This window comes from Furipterus horrens, unplaced genomic scaffold (assembly GCF_987537825.1).
Source record: "Furipterus horrens unplaced genomic scaffold, mFurHor1.1.pri manual_scaffold_5, whole genome shotgun sequence".
Lineage (NCBI taxonomy): Eukaryota > Metazoa > Chordata > Mammalia > Chiroptera > Furipteridae > Furipterus > Furipterus horrens.
In genome coordinates this window covers 78530304-78551938 of record NW_028327175.1, presented here as the reverse complement: position 1 = coordinate 78551938, position 21635 = coordinate 78530304, and the positions used below count along the sequence as shown (strand labels likewise).

The 21635-nt window shown below is 37.8% G+C and overlaps 1 protein-coding gene and 1 pseudogene across 2 annotated transcripts in view; both read left to right on the top strand.

Annotated features, from left to right (window-relative positions):
• MCC (MCC regulator of Wnt signaling pathway) overlaps window positions 1-21635 on the top strand; it is a 393601-nt gene that overhangs the window by 110933 nt on the left and 261033 nt on the right. The gene's annotated exons all lie outside the window — the stretch shown is intronic.
• On the top strand, window positions 20995-21379 carry LOC150008829 (protein BEX1-like; annotated as a pseudogene).

Here is a 21635-nt window from a genome sequence, read left to right as displayed (position 1 = left end):
TATAGATTAGAGAGATTGCCTGGGATGAAACAGTGAGGATGCAGCAGGCTGAGATTTGAACCCAGCTTTGCCTGACTCTGCAGCTGAAGCTTGTAACCTAGATTTATGTGCCCTCAGAGGAAGGAGCAATGATGCAAGCAATGCCAATACAAAATCATCCCTTCTCCTGGGCCACACCCTGAACTGGGTGTATAATTCCTGACCTTATTCCATCATAGTACAGAAATGAGGCCCTGGCTGGTCTGGGGTTAGCCTGAGCCGTCTCTCTCCCCCTCCCCCTCCCTTCTGCTCCCCCTCCCCTCTCCCTCCCCCTCCCTTTCCCCCTCTCCCTCTCCCTCTCTGTCTCCCTCTCCCTCTCTCCCCTCTCTTGCCACACACACAAATTCACTAGTTGGGTTTTCATTTCTGACTGTGTATAGGATGTTGCCACTGGAGAGTAATTAAAACCCTGGTGGATTTATGTTGGGGCCTCCTGACATGATTGTGTAGTTATTTATGCCTAGATGACAGGAGAGATTAGCATTAAATGCTGAGAGAAATGCTCCTGCCACTTTGATGCAGTTAGAGGCATCTATCAAATATGGCTTTGGAACTGAGAGACCTCAGTCTAATTGCCAAGAGTGCTGCAGGCTTTCTTCTGCCAGACCTAAAGGTAAGGAGAAAATGAGTTAGTAGTAAGAGAGATAGACCCCACCTTAACTTGTCAGTAGGCTCCTTAGGGGCAGAGAATTAATCTCTTCCCCACTCCTATCTCTCTTGGGTCTTTGAGGTAACTGTCCTTGTACCACGGATGAGGACAAAACCTTTCTCTAGAGACAGAAGCAGGCAGAAGGACTAATGTATTCCTATTACTATTAATAATAATTGGTCACATTTGTCAAGTGTTTACTCTGTGTTGGGTTCTGATGGAAGGACCTCGTCTGTGTCATCTCATCTAATCCTTAGATGGCCAGCCTCTCTTTCAAGCCCGACCCTCTCCTCCCCTCCCCCTACTACCACTTGTGCCATTTGTCTCTGTTGGGGGAGGCGGGAAGGCACTGCTTATTTTTAAAAATGGCATTCACATAAACTCAAGAAGAAGTAAACATTGCCAGTGACTAAGGCAGAAAAGGATTAGCAGATCAATGAATTATAATGTCAAATTTACTTCTGTTGAGAAAAAGGATCGTTCGTTAGCTGTTAGATTTTGTTTCTTGTTTACAGACACACCAAAATAATGTTTCATGCTGAAATATAATAATTAGCAGTACGAGTAACACTGTAATAACCCAAATGTCAGCTGCCTCTTTTTCCTTCGGTGTCTGTGCCTATTGGGCCACCTCTATTTCCCCCATTGGAACGCAGAAGAATCTATGTCCACAAACGAATCGGTGAACAACATAGATTTAGTAAAAGATGAGGACATGGAGATTTTTATCACATGTAAATCACCTCTCCACACACACACACACATGCACACACATACTCACACACTCCTTTTCAAGCAAAGAGGAGCATCAGAGTCCATATTAGACACTTACAATCTCTTAAGACGCTTCCCTGGCCCAGACCTGAGGCTTTGCTCTCTGCAGTCCACACGCTTCTCCCAGCAATAGCCTTGCTCACTCTTCTCTATTTCCTTCTCCTTCTTAGGAAGGATGCAGATTTCTCTCCTAATATCATGTGTTGTAGTTTAGAAACCATCTTTTGTTGCCAAACATGTCCTCAACATCATACACTTACATGTTATGTGGTTTATCCAAGTATTCCTTTAAAAGAAATTCTTCCTACAAGAAATTCTGGGGGAATAAAATTTTCATTTCATTATAGAAACAGGCCTTATTAAGACAGAATTCTGGAAAGAGGGACCGTTTACAGCCTATTGGCTATAAAGAGTCTGATGTAATCCACCCCAGTTGAGACATCTTATGTTAAACAACACTTGAAGGGGTTCGTTAGCATGGGAATTGATGACGGTGGCTAAATGAGTGTTGAAAATGACTGAATCCATACTCTATGGTGAGAATCATAGAAAATTCATTATAAATGTAATATAGCACCCTAACTATACATAAATAATATACAGTGCTTTCTTTTATGTGTCATAACCTCCCTTTATTATGGAACCACACATAACTTTGAACCAAACAGTCCTGGTTCTGTCTGGATTCCTCTGTATGCCCATATTACTCTTGTCCCTAGTTTCGATTCATAGTTAGATGTTAGAAATTCAAGCCATATCATACTCAAACACATTTTCTCCATTGTGACCACTAATGGCTTTAATCTAGACAAAACATCTAATTTACAACCAAAGGTATAAGTGAAACCCTATTTGTTCATTGCCTTTCCCCTTCCTCCCCCCACACCCCTGAAGTCATCTCAGATTACTTTAATATAATGTAATCCAAATTCCCAGCTTTTACCACAAGCTTTCCAGAATTCAGGTGCATTAAGATCAATCTCTGTTGGGCCTTGTTGGCTAAAAAATGCTTCCAATGACTCCAAAAAGGTAACCGTAGTATCAGAGGGGTAAAACTAGATCAGGGTTGGCTGTGAATGGATGGTTTAAATTCCTGTGAAATTTAACTATAGAGTAGCTCCTTTTATAAGCAAGATGCAGGTTTGGGCTCTTGAAAGTCTGCCTTCAAATGAATTAAACCTTGATCAGAATGGCATCATGCATTGTAATACTTTCCATTAAGTAAATGGCTTTTACTTGTTCGATAAAACATTCAAGATTATCACTGAGATTTAAGTTTCTCTGGGCTCACAGCACTTTGGTTCTGGGTGATTGCCTGAGATAGCAACCAAAGACCTTGCATGAATGTCCAGGGAATCGTATGAAAATAAGGATGGCTGATGTGCAGGAAGGGAAGAATTTTTACTTCAAGCTTGGATTTAGGTCACTAGAAATATACTGAGAGAAACTTGGGCAAACAGAACAACCAGAATTTAATATACTTCTCCAGACAGGTTTTGTTTTGAAACTGAAAATTTGGTTTGAGCATTCTTATTTTGTGAATTACTGAAAGTTTATCCATTTCTTCAAGCACTGCCTCTACAATATATTATAGAGAGCTGCTGTGTCAGGATTTGTGGTGACAAAGAATCTCTTATTCCTATCCTCCAAACTTATTAATAAAAATGTTGCCAAATTCTCTATATAGTGAACAATCCTGAACTTTCTTTTTTATTTTTATTTTTTTTTTAAGATTTTATTTAATTTTAGAGAGAGGGGAAGAGAGGGAGAAAGAGAAGGAGAGAAACATCAATGTGTGGTTGCCTCTCACGCACCCCCAACCAGGGACCTGGCCGGCAACCCAGGCATGTGCCCTGACTGGGAATTGAACCCTTTGATTCACTGGCTGTCACTCAGTCCACTGAGCCACACCAGCCAGGGTTATTTTTTCTCTTCTAATGAGCTAAGTAGGTGGGCTGAAATTAAGGAAATGAATATTGATAAAATGGCAGCTCAGACTTGAGTGAGTTGTCAGCTACCCTTAGATTCTCAGAAACAAATAGAGGTTATATTATTGGTGCTAGTGTTTTTCTCCCCTGTATTTTCTGTATCTCCCCAATTACCTAAAATAAGCATTTAAGGTTTTTATAATAGAGGAAAAAAACTTAAAAAAATCCTACTTCTAACCAGTATATATTCCATAGAGGCATAGAGATACTGGAAGAATACTTACCAAAAGGAAGTTGAACAGTGTTTATCTTGGAGTAAATGGATTAACTGATCATTTTTAATTTCTTCTCTTTTGTATACTTGCTCTTGAAATTTTTCTGCAACACACATTACCTGCAAAATAAGTGAAACTTTTTCTACAATGAGCACTATCTACATGATAAAAATTGTTTATATGTATTTTAAGTCATAGCCATGCCCCAAAATAAATATTTGTACTGTAAATTCATTTTTGTTCCACATCAACATTTTAGGTTTAGCAAGTCTCTAACCCCCTCTGTGTTTAGAATTGGGTGCACTGAGTTTCAGAGGCAGCCTCAGAAAAGGGCTCTGAGGTCCTGCAGAAACCAGCAACTCCCTGCTGTTCTCTCCCCTCCATTGTTTCTTTCCCCCACAACACTCCAGAGGCCTGAGTCTGGAATAATGGCACCAGTGATAGGAAAAGTAATTACGTATTTGTGCCATTCCTCATACTTTTAAAACTTTCCTGATCATTCTTATCTGAGCCTCTGAATAACTCAAGAGTAGATAGCAGGCCTGGCGTCAGTAATCCTTTCCCATACTGCAGCCCCACTGAGATTTTTAAAACAAAGTAGATCACATTATTCTTCTGCTAAAGACCCATCAAAGGATCCCCGGTGAATATAATTTAAACTCATCACAAGAGGCTCTGTTTGATATGGCTAAGACTACCTCTGTGACCTCTTTCCCACTTTTCGTGATGAAATATGCTCTGGCCACACTGCCCCCATATACACTTCAGGACCTCCACCTGGTTCCCTTGTTCATTTGGTTCCCTTCTAGATGCTCTTCTACCTCTTACCACCAGTAACAACACCTTCTACTCGGGGCTGACTCCATTCTTTCTGTCCCAGCTTAAACATCTTCTTAAGCCTTCCTGACCACTCTCTTTAAATAGGTATGGTCTTACCTCTCACCCACTTCTTTCTGTAGCCATTATTCATGGCTACATAGCAAATCACCCCAACTCTTAGTGGCTTAAAACAACTCACATTTAGTGTTCCGCACAATTTCTGTGGATCAGTAGTCCAGGAGTGACCAGGCTGGGTGGTCTGACTCACGGAGTCTTAAGAGGTTGCAGCCAGGGCTGCAGACCTCTGGAGGCTTGACTGGGGCTGGAGAATCTGTTCCCAAAGTGACTCACTCACAGGCCTGATAGGTAGTACTGGATGTTTTCTCTTTCCAGTTAATCGTTTATTTGTCTCGCCTCACTCATTCATTCTCTGGGCTTTGCACCCAGCCCAGTGCCTAACACATTGTTGATGTTCAATAACTATTTATTGAATGATTTGGAAACTTTGATCTTCTAAGTCAGCTGATAGTTTAAAACAGGAAATATAAATAAGAATATAATGAACACTGCTGGTTAATGTTGACTTCATCCAAAAAACTTTAATTAAATAATTGGATGGGCATAGGAGGAGTTGATTTCCTCTCTATTTACTGAAACACTTTGATTTATTTCAGTTGGTAAGCTTGTAATGTATGATTTAATTTTTAATAATTGATTTCCTTCATTAAAAGGAAAAAAGTTGAAGTGAAGCTCCTCATAACAGATTTGTCTTTTGTATCTTTTCCTATGGGATCATTTTCTTTGTTTCAATATATTCATGAACAAAAGTCATAATCCAGAAATAATCAAAATAAATATTTACTATCACCATATTAGATAATCAATAGGTAGGAATGACTTAATGTCAAGCTACAATGGTTACAGATTTATTTATAAATTTTCCCCACTAGATGGTCAAGTCTGGGAAGCCACCAATGTATGCCCTATATGTCCTTGCGCTCAAGTGTGGTCCATGAATCAGTAGCACCCGCTTTATCTGTGATTTTGTTAGAAATGCAAATCTTAGGCATCACCCCAAACCTAGTGAATCAAAACCTGCATTTTAACAAGTTCTCCATTCATATGAGAAGCACTGCTCTTTAGTACAGAACCAGGCTTCGCATTTAAGGAAGACTTTTGTACTTCAGGAAATGGAGGGATTGCTTTTCTGGAGTCAAGTTCGGGAATAAAAGGCCCCATCTTCTTGTAACTGAGATATTTGTAATTGAGGAGATATTTTTATGTGTTCTTAGTGTTAACCACAAAACGCCACCACCCTTTAGTTCCCTAATGTTGTCTCTGCACCTGCCCAGTGTAGTTCCTCTCACATCCAGAAGGCTGAGCTCTCTTTTAGGTTTTAGTAAACACTTTGAAGAGCCAGTTGCTTCTAGTTCCAAACACCAAGGTTTGAAAACTTGGGTCAAGTTGTTAAAATTAGGTGACACTGGCAATAATATTTTCCCTATTGTGTTTTTTTTAAACTTTTTGTATTTGTTTTGTTTTACAAAGAAACATTGGTTTTTAAACTCAACTATGGGAAAGATTTTAGTTTCATTTCTAAACTTCAAATTAAAAATAGAAATTCTATACTTTCATATTTCAGTAGAAATGGGAATTACTTACCATTATCATTACTGTTTCCTTTATCTTTAGCAGGTTCAGTTGCCCTAAGGATATTTCACAAAAAAACAGCAAAATGACTAGTGAAACATGTGTTTAATGAAATATGGTTTCACACCTATTTTTTCTTTTTAATAAAATTTTAGCTTTAGAAAATTAGAGCAGTTGAATTTCTTAAAGCCATTTATATCATTGTGTCAACTAAGAAAGGCTAGGATATTATATTAAAAATATTTGAGAAAGTATCATTAGTACTAAGTCAACACTCCTTACAGAAAGATTAAATGATTGACCCCTAAGAGACTCTCCCTATTTCTAAAATCTGGCCCAATTTTATTATATTTAAGAGCAAGATTTTACCTGCCATGGTTTTCATTCAACAATGTCCATGTGCAAGTCACGGGGTCCAGCATTTGATTGCAAAGGAGAGGGTGTAATATGGGAGGGAACTACCTTTTTTGAAGTAATAGTTCGGTCAGAGAACTCTGTTTATTATTAAACTTGTTGCTGGCTCCTGCAATTTTTAAGATGTAAGCCATATGCTTTCCTAATTTTAAAATAAACATGTATTTGTCCAGAAATATCAATATTTGGAACAAGTAGAGGGCTTATAAGGTTATCATGCTTCTTTGCTAGTTAATATTCTGTTTCCCCTATGATGACATTTAAATTTTTTTTGCCATGATTTTTTTTTTAATTTATTTTTTAATTTCATTGTTGTTCTATTACAGTTGTCCCATTTTTCCCCAATTGCTCTCCCCTACCCCACCCACCCCATCCCCTCTCAAACAGTCAATCCCCACCCTGTTGTCCATGTCCACGGGTCATTTATATTAGTACTTTCTAGCGAATTTTCTTAGTCTTGTCTCCTGTACAGTTTTACCACCATTGGAAGATCTGATTCCTGATATGATTCTGAATTTGCATTTTTTTTCCCAGTGTAGTTCTCATGTAGTTCTCACTTAGGACTCGTTGCCATTTCTGCTACTGAAATTTCATTTTTTGAGACAAACAGCTTGAGTGTGTGTGCGCACGTGTTACTACATAGTACATTTCAATTTATACATATAAATGTGAGTTTTACTGAGAAGACATATTTCATGCATATAATAATACAGAAAGCCAAAATATTGTTTATATTTTTGCAGAAGTTGATATACATTATTAAATATTGAAGATTAGGAAACAAAATACTTTTGAAATAACAATGTAGAAATAAATATCTTTTGGTTATTCTGCTTGACACATGGAGTTTCTTTTTTAGTATTTTATGGTGATGATCTTGGTACTCTAATGGCCATGCTGTCATTCTGTACTTTTTAAAGAAGTAAGGAGAAGTCCAGAATAAAATTATGCTAAGATATGGCCACTCTTTTTGTTGGGTTTGCCCAGAAGCAGGCAGGGTACTAGGAACTTGTAGTCTGTCTCCTCCAAGAAGTTTTGTAAGAATGAGGGGCCTGGTGATGCCTACATGATGACATCCTCAGCAGGCAAAGATTACTCAGTCGTTCCTAGTGCCAGAATATTTGAAGGTTGTTGAACATCGGAATCTTGTAAGAATTCAGCCCTATGTTTAATTTCAGTTTGGTCTCAGGTTTGTTACATATGAAATGTAATTAAGTCATACATAAATGGAAGCAAAGATCTAATTTCTTTCAAGTTGAAATTTGATTTGAAAAAGAAAGATCAGATCCAATCAATTCTCTTTTATCTTCCCTTTCTCTGACTCACAAATAATTCCCAGCCAGTGCTTTCCCACAGCATGGTCTGCATGCTACAGTGGTGGGCATGGTGATTCCAGTTGGTACACCCACATTTACCACGTTTAGTCATCAAATAAGGCTACATCACAGGACAGGGATAGAATTCCCATTTTAGTTCTCTTTCAATTCTTCTGTTTATATCGAGAAAAGAGCCTCATTTTGGTATGTGGAGGTCTTGAATACCTCCCTAAACTTTTTAAGCCTTCCTTAAAAGGAAAAGGCAGACCCCAGGTTCAAAGCTCTGGGTAGGCAAGTATTTAGCTCCTTGCCTTCTACTTAAGTCAAATTATAATTGTTTTCCATTAATAATAGTATTATAAAATTGTTCATTTTAAATAAATATTTTAAAAGTATAAATCTATGAATTACACAAAAATATTAAGTAGAATATAACACAGATGGTACATGGTCTGGCAAAAGTTGTAAAGGTGATACATGAAAGACAACCTTGATGAGTACGTACTTGTATAGAAAAAGAGCAGGCTTTGAAATCAGATGAGTTCGGCTTCAAATTTACATATCTGTTTGGGCACTTACTAACTTTGTGACTTTGGGGAAATTATTTCACCTCTGAGCTTTTATTGTCCTCATTTCAAAAATGTCAGTAACAGTGATAGTATATATGTAAAGTATGTAGTACAGTGTTTTAAAAAATAAATGTAAAGTCAGCCCTTCACATCCGCAGATTCAACCAACCAGGGATGAAAAATATTCTATTCGGAAAAAAATGTTACATTATTGCTGATGTGTACTATGTAGTTAGGCCTACCATGGTTGTGTCTATACTGAACATGTACAGAATACAGTATTCCCTCACTTATTGTGGGTATTATGTTCTAGATCCCCCCGTGATAGGTGAAAATCCACAAAGTAGGAACCTTACATTTATTTTAGTATTAATATATATTTTAAGGCTTTATAAACACTTCCCACACACTTATTAACTGTTCCCAGTTCCTTATTAACCTTTCCCACTCCCTTATTACCCTTTTCCACACTTTTATAAACGTTACGTATGTTCTTAAACATATTCTACACTCTTAAACCTACATAACTTCAACAACATATATATAGAGTACCACAAAATTCCATGATAGAGCGAAAAAATAATATTTTTTAAAATTCCGCGATACAGTGAGGCCGTGATAAGTGAACCGCGATATAGAGAGGGACTACTGTATTTTTCTTGTCATTATATTCCCTAAACAGTACAGTATAACAACTATTTACATGGCATTTACATTGTACGAAAATAGGTATTATAAGTAATCTAGAGATGATTTAAAGTATAAGGGAGGATCGCATAGGTTGTATGCAAATACTATGCCATTTTATATTAGCACCTTGAACATCCTTGGATGTTGGTATCCGTAGGATCCTGGAATCAATCCCACATAGTTTCTGAGGAATGACTGTACTTGAAATGTAGCTCCTTTTCAGCTAACTAAACTCTTCAAGACTTCATCATGTAATTTCCTTAACAAATCCATCTCGAGTCATCTCCCTACAGTGTGGCATCAGTAATTGGAAATTATCTGGCCTCCACCTCTTTGTAATTGATTTGCGTCTCTTTTGTCCCTCTGTATATGATGTATAAAGCACCAAAGTCTCCCGGTGTATCTTGAGATATGTAAGGTATATAAAATCTTAAGTCTGTAAGACTACAAATCTGAAAGCCGAAATTATATTCTGATCATATTTTCCTTTTGATATTCACAGAATGGCTCTGGAATTTCTGGGCCGTCTGGGTTTTGTGAGGGAGCCAACTTCCTAGTATACCTTTCCCCATCTGCATCTTCGCCAGTGCATCCACATTGGCATTGTCAAAGCCATGTGGATGTATTTACAATTTACATGACCATATGTTACGATCCCATTTTTAAATTCTATTTCTGGAATAAAGGTTTTATGGGAAACATTTTGCTAAGGGTTGTGAATGTACTTAGAAAGATTTGCGTCGTACAGCATGACAGCTCTTTCTCTATCATCACCACATGCACTCGCCTTCTTATTTGAAGTGCCTTCTTTAGCATCTGGCCATACACAACCCTTTTTGCTCTTATTGCTCATGAAAACAACCGCTGGTACACCTGTATATATGTGCATGATGGCACATGTGATTAAATAGACATGCTTATTAGAATGTCAAGTACTCAAATAAATTTCCCAGTGTCCATTTTAATATAATGCAATAAATCCACTTTTCCAACAAACTCAGAAATTCCAGGGCAAGCCTCATGTAGACTCAAGAGTCTGTTAATTCCACATATGGCCAATTCCCTGAAGGGAGATGTTTGAATACACTTTTTTTAAAGTGGGTTAGCTAACAGAAAATTTCATTCATATGCTAAAGTATGTCAGGCAGCTGAGTTCCAGCATTCAGTTCATCATTACTTTGAATTGTGGGTTTAATCAAGTTCCTTTACTTAATCTGAATGTGTTCAAAACTCGGCATCCTTCTTTAAGGACAACCCTCACCTTTTATTTCTTTTGGATAGTCCCCAGTTTCGTGAAATCTGATGAAGATAGCCAGTGAAGTGAATCTAATTTGGGTGGTTAAATACTGAGGAAGAATCAGGGAGACCTCACAGAGAGTCCCTTTCATTAAAACACTTTGCACGAGAAGACATTTGCACCTCACTTTTGCATCTGTTGCAGTCTTATTTCAATTTTGCTTTGCTTAAATTAAAAAGGAATACTATGAAAATGAAAATTAGGTGATTTTTTTTTTCAACTAAGTGGGTTGGGCTGAATACTGTGTTATTTGACAGATTCTACATGTCTGCCATGGTATGGTAGAGCAGTTCAATTTACCCTTTTTGATACAAAGCCAGCACATGTGAAGATTCCTTGTTCAGCATTGGGCATCAGGTGTAATAGAATTATGCACTGTATTTATGTGATCCTGCCTTTTATAGCCCAGTAGTTGCTCATTCATTCATTTTTCAGATGTAAATTAAAGGTGCAGATTGCAGATCTGATGTGCCAGGGCTCATGTGGGCTATGTGAAATTTAGTTTTTCTCACTCTTGGAGCTTGTTGGATCATGGCAGAAATATAAATGAACTCTAGGAGAATACTCAGTTCTTATGAGAATTCATTTCTGGCAAGAATAGGTACTTGCCTTTGCTAGCAATGAGGCCTATAAGTTTATTTTCCCTCTTGTTCTTGTCAGTTGTTATTGTTAATTCAGTTAGTATTACAAGTGTTTTAAGCAATATTCTCAAGTTTCCTTTATGTCTTTCAATTATGAATATGACTAATGTTAAGTAGATTCTCCTTCTTATTAGAAGAATCATCTCTTGAAAGTATACTTTGTGTCCAGTACTGTCTGGGAACTTTACAATGAGGAGTAATCTAATCACATGAATCTGCTGTTATTTTTAAAATGAAGAACATTTGACCTTTCTGAATGCTATTAAGATTATTTACATATCATAAATCAGACACAGAACTTAGTATTAAGTTGAACTATTTAACATTGCTATTTACTATTTATGTTCTACAAAATGTCAGTTTCATAAGGTTCAACCTAATACCTATAACTTGTTGAGCACCCACTAGATAAATAACTGTACACTTATCGTGGCCTCACTGTATTGCAGGATTTTTAAAAATATTATATTTAATTATTTATCGCAGATTTTTTGCTATATTGTGGGATTTGGCGGTACTGTATACACATGTTGTTGAAGTTACATAGGTTTAAGAGTGTAGAATATGTTTAAGAACATAAGTAGTGTTTATAAAAGTGTGGAAAAGGTTAATAAGGGACTGGGAACAGTTTATAAGTGTGTGGGAAGGGTTTATAAAACCTTAAAATATATATAAATACTAAAATAAATGTAAGGTTCCTACTTCGTGGATTTTCACCTATTCCAGGGGGCCTAGAACATAATTCTCAAGATAAGTGAGGGAATACTGTATTCAGCATATGAAGAATATGCTTAATACTCTTAAGGATCTCTTAATACTCTCAGTACATCTTAGGATTAGCTTTTATTTCCCATGTATTATTGGTGCCTATAATGGAAGGTATTTGAAAAATAATTTCAAATGAAAAGGATTAAACATGATCAATGTGAACAAAGGGGGCAAAAACAATATTTTGGGTGTGAGAGAAAAATAGGGTAGTTTTTATTAGTTTAGATAATAGTCTGTGCAAGCTTTTTATGAGCTGTGACTTAAAGATAACAGGCTCTGAAGGGCCAGCAGGAAGCTGATGGTGCTTTCAAGTAGTTGTATTCCTGATAAGTGGAAAAATAAGCCAAAATTTTGGCACCTGATTGATTCTAGAACATGAAATTCTAAAATGATCAATGAGTATGAAATACAAGCAAGAAAGAAGGAAAGGAAGGAAAGGAAAGGAAAAGAAAGGAAAGGAAAGGAAAGGAAAGGAAAGGAAAGGAAAGGAAAGGAAAGGAAAGGAAAGGAAAATTGGCATTGTTGAGAATGTGGAACATTAAATGGGTTTCATGTTTAGAGAGGGATAAAAGTGTTGGGGGATGCTGATTCAATTGCTGTTAGGAAATTCTGTAAGAGTATGATGATAGTTTAATGGAACCATGCAATTGGGTATCTTTACAAAAGAAATTTATTCCTTGATTCTATCTTCATTTAAGAAATAAGACCTCTCCCTGGCCAGGTAGCTCATTTGGTTGGAGTATCGTCCCAATAGGCCAAGGTTGCAGGTTCTATCCCTGGCCAGGGCACATACAAGAATCAACCAATGAATGCATAAATAAGTGGAACAACAAATCATTGTTTTTCTCTCTCTCCCCTTCTCTTTCTCTCTCTCACCCCTCCCCTTCCTCCTTCCCTTCCTCTTTTTCTCTATAAAAAAGAAAAGAAATAAGACCTCTTTCCTCCAGGAGTACCTGACAGTTGGGACTAGCCATAGCAATGGAGGGAGCTTCTAAAGCTCTGATTATTCCAAGTGTAGTCCTATGGCTGCTAAACTGTGGAAGGGCCTGGGCATTTCTAGGGATAAAAAAAATGGGTAGCCTGGGCAGCGAGTGGACAGAGAGTGGGCCCTCTGTGGTGTGGAGCAGGGGTTATTTACCAACCTGACCATAATTGTTTGTATTTTCCAATGCCCAGACAGCCATACCAGCCCTGCTTTTCCCCTTATGTAATTGAGCAGAGCATTATACAGCTCTTAGCCTTTAATGGGGCCATCAAGGCCAGAAATGCTGAAGTACTTCAGAGAAGAGAAAGATCAATATTAGGACAAGATTTTAAGAGTTGTTATGATTTAAATAGGTAAATGGGGCAAACACTCGAGATAGGAGAAGGAGCAAGAGGAAAAGACATTGATGTGGGGATATGCTTGGCAATTGTAAGAATAGCAAGACCACCTTGGCTAAATAAAGGTTTTCCATTTAAGTAGTGATAGATAAAACTGGGGAGAAAAAGGCCATCTATGAAAAACCTGCAGTTAACAGTATTATTAATAATGAAAAAATGAATCTTTCCCCACTAAGATCAAGAATAAGACAGAGCTGTCTACTCATTCTACTTCTATTCAACATTATTCTGGAGGTGCTAGCCAGGGCAACTAAGTAAGAAAAATAAATAAAAGGTATCCAGATTCAAATGGAAAAAGCAAAACTATCTATTTGCAGATTACATTTTGTCGACAGGAAATACTAAGAAATCTACAAAAAATATATTAGAACTAATAAATGAATTCAACAAGATTTCAGGACACAAGATTAACACATAAAAATCAGTTGCATTTCTATACATTATCAATGAACAATCTGAAAATGAAATTTAAAAAACAATTCAAATTATAATAGATTTTAAAAGAATAACATACTTAGCAATAAATTTAACAAAAGAAATATAAAATTTGTACACTGTAAACTATAAAACATCATTGAAAGAAATTAAAGAAGACGTAAATAAATGCAAAGACATCCCATGTTTATGGATTAGAAGACTTACTATAAAATAACCAAAGCAATATAGAAAAAGAACAAAGTTGGAGGACTCACACTTTCTGATTTCAATACTTACTACAAAAAAATAAATAAATAATCACGACTGTAGAGTACTGGCATAAGGATAGGCATAGAGATAAATGAAACAGAATTGAGAGTTCAGAAATAAACCTGCATTTATGGTCAATTAATTTTTGACAAGGGGGTCAAGACAATTCAATGAGGAAAAGAATAATCTTTTCACTAGAGTTCTGGGATAATCGACTATCTACATACAAAAGAATGAAGTTGGATCCTTAGCTCACACTATCTTAAGAAATTAACTTGAAATGGATTATAGATTCAAAGTAAGAGCTAAAACCATGAAATTATTAGAAGTATAGAAATAAATCCATATGAGTTTGCACTAGGCAATCACTTCCTAGATATAACACCAAAAACCTAAATAACAAAAGAAAAAAGTACATAAACTGGACTTCACCAAAATTAGACACTTTGGTGCTTCAAAGGACACTATTAAGAATGTGAAAAGGCAAGCCAGAGAATAAGAGAAAATATTTGCAAATTTATATAATAGGGTCTAGTGTCTAGAATAGAATATATAAAGAATTCTTATAGCTTAACAATAAAGACAACCTAATTTAAAAATGGGCAAAGGATTTGAGTAAACATTTCTCCAGAGAAGATATACAGAGAGCTAACAAGTACATGAAAAGATGCTCAACTTCATCAATCGTTAGGATAATGCAGATCTAAACCACAATGAAATACAGTTTCACACCCACTAGGATGTCTACATACAGCCTCCCCCCATCAGAAAGTAGAGCATTCCTATAAAACCTTTTGTAAACCAAGATGGCATAAAGCAAAGAAGCAATTACCTGAGGACACTTTTTACTAACAGATGCACAAAATAAATTGAGATAAAGCACAGACGCTCACAGACACAGTTCAAAGGTACAGGGGCTTGATGCTGAGATGCTGAGTGTAGTTCCCAGGGAAGGAGCTTGGCGGCGCCACTTTTGCTGCTCAGGGTACGAGCTGCCACTATAACTGCTCACTGCAAACAAATACTTAATGCTATTTTTTTTTTTTGTAAAAGCTAAAATCCTCTTTGGATTTCTTTTAGTTAGCAAAAAATAAGTACTAATGTAGGTCTTATGTAAAAGCGAAATGACAGAAAGCGAATTTTTGAAAAGTGGGATACCCGTAATCAAAAAGACAACATGTGTAGGTGAGGATGTGGAGAATTGAAACCCTTAAACATTGATGTTGGAAATGTGAAAAGGTGCAACCATTTTCAGAAAACAATTTTGTAGTTCCTCAAAATATTAAACACAAAATTACCCTATTACCAAGAATTCCATTCCTAGGCATATACCCAAGAGAATTGAAAACACATGTATACAAAAAGTTGCTCACAAATGTTCATAACAACATTATGCATAGTAGTCAAAAAGTGGAAACAACTCAAATACCCATTAAATGATGAGTGGATAAACAAGATGTAGCAAAACGATACAATGGAATATTATTTAGCAATAAAAAGGAATGAAGTCCTGAAAGGACCTAAATACAAAATGCCACATATTGTTTTATTCCTTTTATGTGATGTGTACAGAATAGCCAAATTAATACAGACACTAAGTAGATTTATGGTTGGTATAAATGGGGAGTAACTGCTAATGAATATAGGTTTCTTTTGAGAGTGACAAGTGTGTTCTAAATTAGATAGCAGTGATGATTGAATAAGTCTGTGAATATACTAAAAAAACACCACTGAATTGTACACATTAAAATGTTACTTTTAATGTATGTGAATTATATTCCAATAAAACTTATAAAAATATCTTTTAAAAGATTTACTTTTACAATGCCATGATAGAAATACGTATTTTGGAGAAAACAGCTGGGCTGGAGTATGCAGAATGATTTGGAGTTGAGCCATATCATGAAGTTGTAGTTACCAAATATAAAGAGACTAGGCCTGGAAGATGCTGCCAGCAAGTGGAGAAGAAAGGGCTAAATGACTGGAAAAGGAGAGGAAGAAAGGAACTGAAATTGACTCCAAAATTATTAGACTGGAAACTATGATTCCACTTACAGAAATTTGCAAGCTGAAATTAAAGCTGTTTTTTGGTGGAAAGCTCAGTTTTAGACATGATTTATGGGATGGCAAAACTTAATGCAAGTGTCTGGTAGTCACATGAAAAAAACATTATGGGTTGAATATTAAATACAAGTAAGGGTCATAGCTAGAAATTCCAATTAAAGAGCATTTGCTTAGGAAGGAAAGTTTGACCTCAAGTGGCAATCGTGCAAAACATCTAAGAATGGCTGGGAGAGGGAAGGTGACTTATCAATATAGGCAAAGAGCCCGCTCTTCATGCCTCCGTGTGTCCCTGTAGGAAAACTCTACCATTGTAGACCAGCTACTGGCACTTTGTGGACTCAAAGTCTAGGATGAGGGCTTTCTCCAGCCTGTGCCTCAGATCTTCTGTCTTCTCCCATCAGCTCGGTACAATGCCAGGTGAACTTCCTCCTTTGTCAATAGTTGTATGAGCCATTATAGTGTATTAATTATTTTTCTTCCCCTTTTGGCCAGCTGCTGCAACATTTTCTAGCTAAAAGACAGTAATGGAATGATGCTGTTTTAACCTCCCAAAGACCTCCAGAAATAATAGTGGCAGGCATTTGGCATTTATTTAAATGAAACATGTTTTCCATAGGTCACTATGTCTATTTTCATGAATCTATTTAATGCATATTTTTCTTTTTCCTATCTAGGAGATTGACCATAAGCAAGTACTCCTGGGAGGATTTTAAACTTTTTTTTTTAAACTCCCTTGGATTTCCAGTGGATTTTAATCTCCACTGATTATTTTTCACTTCCAGAGATAACTTGATATAGTTTAAAGAAATTTGGAGAAAAATGAGTAAAGGCTTTTGGAAGATACTCTGAATATTTAAGACAAGATAACACAGATACTAAGTTTTGGATTCCAAAATATCTTATCAGACCACAAAGAGGTTTTGAAGGCATCATGTGATGCTTGCATAAGTTAGTGAATCTCAACTAGGAATTCCCCACTGATAATGTCAGGGGCATTGATGCCGATGATTTTAGGTTATTAGAATGACGAGGCTGGATGTGAGGCAGTTCATGAATGTGATTAATGAGACAGACAAACACTACAGGAGTGCTTTCTTATGCTTGAGTTATATTTGCAGTTGGAGAAGGCTGGATTTTTTGTTTGTTCTATGAGTGAGATTTTATCTGAAATTAACTTTTAAGTATTTTTTTCTTAGCAAATTTTAAACACAGACTAACCAATTATCTACTGCATTCCATCCATTTTACAGCACTAAGTCATTAGGTCTAAAAGCAATGTAGCCAGTTTCATAAACAATAAGGTAAAGACCCAGCATGATGAGATGGACTTCATCTATCAGTTTGAGGAGGGATCCACTACACTCATAGTCTCTATCCAAGCCAAGGGACTCCAAAACAAATTGACTAAAGGGACACAGTAAAAGGAGGAAAGCTTAGCAGTAGAAGTTAAAACTTTGGTTCAAGAGCGCATCAGATAGTTCAATAGTAGTGAGGTTTTGAGCACTCTGCTTCTCAAAAGTAATCTCCATGTTCTCTCTTGATATTTTTTCACTTCCTAATTACTATTCAGTCTACACTAATCTAGCTTCTTCTATCCATCTCCATCACTTAATGAACTTGCTCCTTTCAAGATCATCTCCAATACCAAAGGATACATCTTTGTTGTCAACCTTTCTGAACTCTCAGCAGTGTTCCTCACAGGTTGCCACTCTCCTTGAAACACTTGTCCCTTGGCATCTGTGATGTCACATTTTCAGTTTCTTTTTCTTCCTTGGTGGATGCTTTGTCTTGATGTTGCGTGCTGATTCTCTTTCTCTGCCCAACATGGAATCATTCTCAGTGATTAGTCCTGGGACTGCATCTTCGTACTCTCTCCTTAAGTGACGTCATGTGTCTCACAGCTTTCAACATCAACTATAACCTATATGCTGATGACTTCCAAATTTATGTCTATCCTGACTCTCTCCTGAACCCAAAACTCATTTATCCAACTGCTATTGACATCCTCTTAGATGTCAAATAAGAATCTCCAATTTAACATGTCCAAAATTCTCCCAAACCTAGTCTTTACCCACACCCAATTGTTCAACCCCCAAACAGGTTGTCATTCTGCTTCCTCTCTTTGTTTCATTACCTGCATCCAAACATTCACCAAGGCAGGTCACCTATATCTAAAAAATATATTACAGGTTCATCCATTTCTCATCATTAATTTATTTCACTGAGTTTCAAGCCATAGGCATTCTCTTACCAGATAATTGCAATAGCCTTTAACAGATTTCCATGCTCTACTTGTATGGCACTACAATCTATTCTTTATATATAGGCAAAATTTATTCTTTTTAAACATTTTTTTATTATGAAGAATTTCAAATATATAAAAATGGACAAGGACTTCTGGTCAATATGGCAGTATAGGTGAACACAGCTCACCACCTCGCACAACTACATCAAAATTACAACTAAAATATATAACAATGATCACTCAGAACCATCGGAAAATGAGTTGAATGGAAGTCTGACAACTATGGAATTAAAGAAACCACATCCATTCAGACTGGTAGGAGGGGCAGAGACATGGAATGGACTGGTCCCACATCCACATGGGTGGATAAAAATTTGGAAGGGATATCTCAGGTGGAAGGAGTCTGATCCCACACCAGGCCCCCCAGCCCAGGGTTCTAGTATCAGGAAGATAAGTTCCCATAACTTTTGGCTGAAAAATCCAGTGGGGATTGAATTGGTGGAAGAAACTTCTGGAGTCCTAAGCAGTTCCTAAAGAACCCACATACAGACTTACTCAGACTCACTCCCTCTGAGCTCCAGTACTGGGGTAGCAACTTGAAAGGCACCAGTGGCACACAGGAAGGAACTGAAGTGTCTGGCAGCAAGGTGAGAGCTAGGAGACAGAAAGGTGAACAGAAGCCATTGACACTTCTCTGAACCCCCAACCCCAACAGAGCCAAAGAGCTAGCAGGCTAGTGCCATACCTGAGACTTCATCAACCTAGCTAACACTGTATGTCCCACCCTGGAGATCCCCTGAGACTCCATCCCATCTAACTTACTGGCCTAACCAAGCTTCTTTTGCATATGAATAGCTGGTCTTGGCTCCTGCTTCACAACTTCCTAAATCTTCTCAAACAAGCAATAGCCAGCTTCACTGAGCCCCCTGTCCCTGTACCTCTTGCTAAGTGGCCGCAGGCCTGGTACTAGCAGCAACCAGCCTAGATTCACAATTTGGTTTTGCCCGGGAATCTCCAAGCCCAGTGCAAGTAGCAGCCATTTCAGATTGCTTTATAGCTCAGGCAGGTGGGTGATGGGCAAAACACAGGTGAGGGCTAACCTTGACCCATACCACTCAGGAATCCCCAGAGCCTCCATACCCAGTGGTCAGCTACACACCATATCAGAGCACCTCCACCCTGCCCTCACACAGCTGATCTTCTACAGAGAGCAGGGGCTGGTGGTCAGTGGTCATAGCCAGCCCTTCCAGTTGGCAGGCTCAGGTAAATCCCTTCTATTGACCTGCCAACAGCAGTCAAGTCTCAACTACAAGAGGAAGGTGTACTCAGCCCACAAAAAGGGCATACCTCTAGTACCCAGCTTGGGTGACAGGGGAGGCTGTGCCACTGGACCCTATAGGACACCTACTACATTAGGCCATGCTACCAAGACACAAAGCAGCTCTACATAATACATAGAAACAAACACAGGGAGGCTGCCAAAACGAGCAGACAAAGAAACATGGCCCAAATGAAAAAACAGATCAAAACTGAAAAAGAACTAAACAAAATGGAGATAACCAGTCTATCAGATGCAGAGTTCAAAACACTGGTTATGAGGATGCTCAAGGAATTTAGTAAGGACATCAACAGCATAAAAAAGATCCAATCAGAACTGAAGGACACCAATTGAAGTAAAGAACAAGTTACAGGAAAACAACAGTAGAGTGCATGAAGCTGAGAATCAAATCAATGATTTGGAACATAAGGAAGCAAAAAGCAACCAATCAGAACAAGAAGAAGAAAAAAGAACCCCGCCGTAAAATGAGGCTAGTGTAAGCAGCCTCTGGGACAACTTCAAGCCTTCCAACATTCACATCATAGGGGTGTCAGAGGTAGAAGAGAAAGAGCAAGAAATTGGAAATCTATTTGAAAAAATAATGAAAGAAAACTTCCCAAATTTGGTGAAGGAAATAGACATGCAGGTCTGGGAAGCACAGAGAGTCCCAAAGAAGATGTATGCAAAGAGGCCCACTCCAAGACACATCATAATTAAAATGCCAAAGGTTAAAGATAAAGAATCTTCAAGGCAGCAAGAGAAAAGTAATTAGTTACCTACAGGGGAGGTCCAATAAGACTGTCAGGTGATTTCGCAAAAGAAACTTTGCAGGTTAGAAGGGATTGGCAAAAAGTATTCAAAGTCATGAAAAGCAGGGACCTACAGCCAAGATTGCTGTACCCAGCAAAGACATCATTTGGAATTGAAGAGCAGCAGGTAAAGAGCTTCTTAGACAAGAAAAAACTAAAGGAGTTCATCATCACCAAACCATTATTATATGAAATGTTAAAGGGACTTATTTAAGAAAAAGAAGATCAAAACTGTGAACAATAAAATGGCAAAAAATACATATCTATCGACAATTGAATCTGAAAAACAAACTAAGAAAATAAAAAGAACAGAGACAGAATCATGAATATGGAGAGCATTTTGATGGTTGCCAGATGGGAGGGGGATGTGGGGGAATGTGTGAAGAGGTGAGGGGATTAAGAAGTACAAATAGGGACTTCCGGCCAAGATGGAGGCGTAGACAGACACGCTGCACCTTCCTCCACAACTAAGAAGGAATACAACTACCTCAAAACTAGAAACAACCAGAAGGTCCAGAAAATCAAACTGCATGGAAGTCCAGCAAACAAAGATATAAAGAATACTCATCCAGACAGCTCTATGGGTCCAAGTGTCGCGGCGGCGCACTCGCAGCAAGAATCGGGAGGAGGAGCGGACAGCAAGGATAGGCCAAAGAGCAATGGTGTCCAAAGAGGAACAAGCAGTAAAAATTCCCAACATGGAAAATGCCAACCAGGAAAATGAAAAAAAGAATGAAAGGAACAAGATGCTAATAGAGGAGAGCCCTTGGCTCTCCCTTTGGAAGCTGGTGAATATTGTGTGCCTAGAGGAAATCATAGGCAGTTCCGTGTTAGGCAACCCATCCTGCAGTATAGGTGGGATGGGGGTCAGAGGCTTGGAGAGTCACAGGCAAGGATAGACAAGAGAACAGGGAAAGGATTGGGAGTGATATGAGACAGCTGATGGAAAAGCTGCAAGGAAAGCAGTTAAGTCATAGTCTGTGGGCAGTTAGCGCTGACCCTCCTCACAATGACCATCACGATGAATTTTGCCTTATGCCTTGAATCCTAATGATTTTCCTGAAGTTAATAGGGAGACACGCCTGCTTCCTAAACTTACATATCCGTGGTGTACCTTGTTGTAAACCTTTTGGTGTTGTTTCCTGTGGGTCTTCTGTTACCAGCTTCTAATTGAATGTTGTGTTTCACCCAATTTGTAAGTTTCTGTCAGCAGGGAAGTTTTACCTATTGCATGGAAAGATGCTCATTACATATTGTGAAGTTAATAAAGCAGTTTAAAAAGCAAAAAAAAAAGAAGTAC